Genomic DNA, 6000 nt, shown 5'->3' with positions numbered 1-6000 from the left:
CGAGAAGCATCATTTCCATGATGCGCTCTGGAATATAACCGCCGAGTGTTGACATAGCAATCCGCTCTCATCCATTATTCATCCGTCATCCGACACTTTGCTTTTTTTTCAATCTATCCACGTTGTTTTTAAAGTTAGCGTGGAATATTCAGAGGTGGCGTTTCTGGATACTTGTTTCGCCGCGTGCGTTTGCATGTATTTTTGCCGTAATGATAGACCGCCGATATGCGGGTGGGGAGAGACGGCAAAGCAGAAAAGCTCCACAGACATTCCTGAATGCCAGTGTGGCTTGCAGGTTGAAACACGCCACCGGTGTTTGACTAAATACCTCGGCAGCTCCTGCTTTGGGAAATAGGCCGGAAGTGATGGTGCTTGTCCGCTCGGCACTTCTTCATTTTTAGCATCACCTTAAAAGATCCTGGAGTACAATCATCATGACCAACATTGAAAAAAACAGATAGGTTTGTCAGAATATCTTTGTATTGTATTGTTTCTGAATTATGTAAAGTAGTCTTACGTTTGATTTGTATTCACGGATATGCAGTGGCGTGCAAAGGAGGGGGCTGGGGTGGGCAACCTCCACCTGTCAAAGTCAGATCCATGTCAAATTTTCCTTTCATTGAACTTTTTGAAAAATCGTCTTCTATATACCCTAAAGGCATTTTGAAATCAATCTTTGGTTCTTTCTTGATACGAACTCACCAAACAATTCCATGGTATTCTTCTACTGCATGTTGCATGAATGCACCTCAAGGCAGGCTCCCATCCAAAAGGAAAAGCTTGACTCAAAGGCTGCGTGGATCAGCACCTGCCACTCAAATCAGTAACACTTGCTTCCACTGCACCTCTGTCGCCAGCTGGCTCGCTGCAGCAAAAAGCCAGAAATAGCCATCATTAAATCCGAAATAAATCATAAATCCGACAAAGTACTGCTGAGTGATAAGTGCGGCCATTTCTTGTGTGTCGTCCAAATCATGTCGGTATGTTCTTTTCCCAGCGGCCATCCAAATACTTAAGAACTTTTCTCAACCCCTATCCAACTTAATTAAATCCAAAAGGCTCCCAAAGATAATAGCCAGAGCAGCAGTTACTCACTAACCTTTTAGCCCTTTGGCTTTCTTTAATTGAAACATTCATCAGCGATTGAGCCGCTGCTTCGCCGTATTCCCAGGCAATGAAGTCGGCTAAATAAGAAGATGATGAGGCAACACGCCACCTGAAGGATAACAATGGACACGAGTGGATTAGCTCCGCCTGCTTTCGACTTAACTGGATAACAAGCTCCGGGCCCGTCTGGTGCCGTGCGCCTTGCCGCTTTGCAGCATCGCCGTCACGCCCGGTTGCACGCGACTGCCGCTTCATTTGTCCACTTTTCACTTTTCCTTGGCAACCTCAAGGCCTCTTTTTTACGCATTGCAAACATCTTTCCGCATGACTCACTCTCATCTTTTGACACTTTTTGACCAAAGATTCCAATATTTTACCCGTTGAGCCGTAACGTAGCGAAAGAAAACTAAATTTGACTGATGTCTGTCTATCTGTCTATCTGTCTGTCTGTCAATACAGTTCACAATGAATGTAGTCACACAAGCAATTTGAGTCACTGTTTTCCTGCCATCCGTCTGTCTGTCCATCCATCCATCCATCCATCCATCCATCCATCCATCCATCCATCCATCCATCCATCCATCCATCCATGTCTAGCTAGCTAGCTAGCTGTCCTCATTAGCTAGTGAGCTAGCTAGCTAGCCACTTAACTACTCCAGTTGAAAGTTTCAAGTGTTTTTGCTGCACCTGATGAGCAGCAAAAGAAGCAGCTCTGTTGCCACCAACTGGAGCGAGTCAGCAATGCATCGACACCTGCGCGAGAACACCTGAATGCCAACAAGGCAGGTGCGCTCAGTCATTCCTCCAGTGACATTTACTTCTGCTTGGATCTTGTCATTAATGAGCTTGACAAGCTTGCCATGCATATTGTCTGCACACAGCGGGAAGTCACACCAAAAAGACACGGATTAGTCAGAAGAGGCACAATGTTCTCGTAAAGATCGATAGCCTACGAGGCGGGGGACCGTAACGAGTGCCTGTGAATTGTAGCGTTATTGTGTACAAGAAGACGTAAACACGCTGGAAGGACACCGGATGCGACACAACCACCATTTTCTCAGTATGTGCTCAGCCTCCAGGGGTAATGTTCTTTTTCTCAGGACCAAAAAAAAAAAAAAAATGGAAGGCTGTGGTTGTCAAAGACAATTATTCCCCAAGCAGGTAGTGTCTGTCTATTTTTAGATTCTCATATCACCAAGAGGGAATAACATAGAGGCACAATGAAGAGGAAAAATATAGTGAAGAAAGGCTTTGGAGGGTTTGGTTTTGCTGCAATGATTCATAATCATAAGTCACTTAAGATTATGAAAATGGGTCACGAGGGCTCAAGCCGCTGACCTTTTCAACGAGTCTGCAATGATGTTCCTTCCCATAAAGCCGAGCTTATTTAGCTTACTGTGCTGTGAGCAGAAATCAGTGCAAGGCAAAAGTCAAAGAAAGTGAAAAAAAAAAACTTCCAAGGTACAATTTAAAGACATACAAGACTATAGTTAAAAGTTTGATATTTCCAAGTATTTTAACATGAAACTATTTCAACAACCATAAAGTATATTTAAATAATTCTACGTGGGATTCACGAGGTCCTAAATGATCAAGTCAAAAATGTCGAGTCAAATTTATTCATACTTAATCACAGAAACTAACGCTGGTGCTGGCCTGACGTTAGTTAGTCATTGCTAGCATTATAACTTGAAAACAAACTCTCGATAGCAATTTGAATCGTTCGACGTTATGATTGTCGATAAATATGAGTAGCTAGATTGTCATCAACTGTCTTGGCATGCACGTAAATTCATCATTAGCTCGCATGTTTGCTTCAATGTGGAATATTTTGTATGCGTTGGATTCCATTGTGGGAAAAAGACGAGAGCACGGAAGCAAGACGGCCACCAACGTGAGTAATGAAAGCATAATGGGGGGAAAGTTGCATGTAATGTCGTATCTGTGTTCAATCTGACTCCTTGTTAAAGCTCGCAGGCCGGACTTCCAGCTGGAAATGTTCTATTGAGCTTTGGGCTCATTTCCTATAATGGCCGCTTATTAAAAGCAGAACCGCCGAGCTTTCATTCACGCGCCGCGACACAGAACACCAGCGATCCTTGTAAAAGACGAGAACGTGAGAAGAGGGGGGAATATAAGGAGGAGAGGGAAAAAAAAAAAAAAAAAGGCCTGGCCGATTGTTCGCCCCCCCGCCCCCGTCATTATGATCATCTTGATTCATTATGCTCCTCATTATTGGCTTCTAAAGCTGCAGATGAAAAGGCGCCCGAGACGCTCAATTCCACATGTGGGAGTCGTCCGGCGTGGCGGCGACGTATTTTAACGATGTGGAAAGTGGCGGTCATGAGTGATGGTGGACAAACAGCAACAAGCCAAATGGGAACCATGAACATAATGGATGACTTTGATATTCTGCTGTGATGAAATGCGCCACAAGCGGGGCGGAATCCGTCTGAGAAGTGAATCATTTTTCAAACAGGGAGTGTTTGTGTATTACAGTTGAATGTGGCGTGAATCCACGTCCAATTAGCCATTGAATATGTTTATTAAAGCAAAGCGTACTCACGAGAAGTTCATTATCATACTAAATGTTAGCGGCTACGTTAGCTGTGTAATTGGTCTGTTTTCAGTGACATAACCTCCCGCAGGTTTTAATTGATTGCCAGAATGTGATAGTTTAAAAACAAATAGAAAAATATAGCTCAACTTCAATTTTTCATCGGCATTACCCTTGGGGCGCTATAGGACGGCGCACTTGCTAGCAAGATGTCTGACAAAAATGCTAACTTGCAAAATACATGCTGAGTCTTAATATATTTCATTTTTGATGATGCATTTTTCAATTCGTATATGAAAGATCCACTTTTGTAACCTGACGAAAAAGTGTTGGAAACAAAAAAAACAATAATGTTCAATAAGAGGATAGATGGGAAACATCTCGCTTGTCCATCTTTAATCCTCCTTGGTTCACATTCCAACATGTCGCTGCTGTCCCTGTTATTTCTGCTACGGAATGCCGATCTCAATTATTCCAGATGGCAACGGTGGAAGACTCAACTTTATTTTAGATCTTTTTTTGTGTGTCTTAATTTAGTTTTTAAATGCATGACAGAGTATCAAAGAAATTGCTCCGATTGGATCAACAAGAGAAAAGACCAAATGGACTCGCTCAAGATTTGCTAAAGGTCATCTGTAAGCGACGCGATGGAAGCCAAAGGTTAAAGATGACATAACGGTTAACTTAAGACTTTTTGTCTTCCTTTCAATGTCTCCATTTTTTTTTTTTTCCTTCTACAGGTAGCTTTTAACTATTTGGCATTTTGGCTTTGGAGCCCATTTGAGGTCATGGGAGCCAGTCTCAGCTTCACAGTGCGCAAAGATCAATAAATACATTTGTGTTCTTGTGCGTGTGTTTGAAGTAAAGGTCGTTCCCGCACGCACACACACACAAAAAAAAAAGCCCAAACGAGCATTAAAGTTTGCGTTGAAAACGACGAGCAAAATATATTTGCTATTACTGACTTAGCGATTTTTCTAACAAGGCGTTTGGCGTCCGGGGCAGACGTCGGTTGGATCGGCGCTCACTGCAGCAATCAGCCAGACTGTCTTGCGCTCTAATTGTTTCCACATTTGTGTGGGAGGTCAGAGCCCCGCAGTGCTGATCCTTGCCAAGTTTATAAACAGAGCAGTGTTTCCAGATGGCCACTGGCTCCAGACTGGCTAGCAGGTTGATTGGGACCAGAATAATAACAGGTGGAGAGCAGACAATGAATTCCTTGACACTTTTTTTATACTCTCATGCACACACACACTTGGTGACTGCAGGAGAGACTCCTGACGCCGTCTCGCTGGTCGGAGCTCCACGACAGAGCCGATCTGAGAAAAAGTGCGGCAGGATGCGTCTGGTTTACGTTTCAAGCGGACGAATCTAGTGTCGCGCTTGTGGAAATGCTTTATGGAATCATAAACAGGCTGATAGTTATCTTACGGACGCTGTAGAATTTTATTATCCTAACCGTTATGTCATAACAAAGTGGAGCATGCTAACTGCTAGCCTACATTATTCAATAAAATCAAATTTGAATAAAGATTCATCAATAAAGCGTCACTGGAGGTCTTTTATTGTTAAGCATCAGGCTGAGTTGCTACAGTTGCAGTTGACTTCTGCTTTTTCTGCTGACGTCGGACATTTGACAGCGTCTTTTTTCTGCACTTGGTCGCCTTGTCAAGACTTTTTCCTCTTTTTTTTGCTGTGGGTTAAGCGACGTCAGCTGCCGGTTGCAAAATAAAAGCCGATTACAAAATCAAGGCGGATTTCATAGGCGAGAAGCCGAGCGCCTTTCCGTGTTGCTCTTGGACGCGTTGTCGATTCGCCATATCGTTCAATCTGCTCTAATTAGCATTGTTTTCACATTCTGAAACGTCAATTCCAGCTGTGCCCGGGAGGCAATAAAATGGAATCCCCGGGAAATGTACAGAAAAAGAAATGTGTCAAAAGCAATCTGTGCACGAGTCAAATTTTAACTGGCTTTGGACTTGGGGCTGAACATTCTAGTTGTGACACATACACACACTTTCGCTCACAGAGAAAGTTCCCACCGCTATCACATCATTAAGTGCAGCATGTCTCTTAATGCCTCTCTCAAGTTTTTGTTTACACTATCCAGTCTTTCCAAGCGCTTAGGGAGGAGGGAAGGCTTTAAGGAAGGCGGTTAGGGGAAAATGGGTTGGGGAGGGGGGGGCGCCTTTCATCGACTTAGCTCTGTTACACTGTTTTTCAGTCAGCGTACTCTGCACCAGATGTGCGGCGGCTCCAGAGTGGCTGCCATGTACTGTAAATCGCCATCGGAGGGCTCGTCAAGCCGTGGGGTAGCAGCGCTGCGGTGTCGTCAG

Source organism: Syngnathus leptorhynchus, chromosome 14 (genome assembly GCF_054491065.1).
Source record: "Syngnathus leptorhynchus isolate UIUO chromosome 14, UIUO_Slep, whole genome shotgun sequence".
In the NCBI taxonomy this organism is placed as follows: Eukaryota; Metazoa; Chordata; class Actinopteri; order Syngnathiformes; family Syngnathidae; genus Syngnathus; species Syngnathus leptorhynchus.
The sequence above is the reverse complement of the archived record's forward strand: the minus strand, read 5'-3'. Positions refer to the sequence as shown.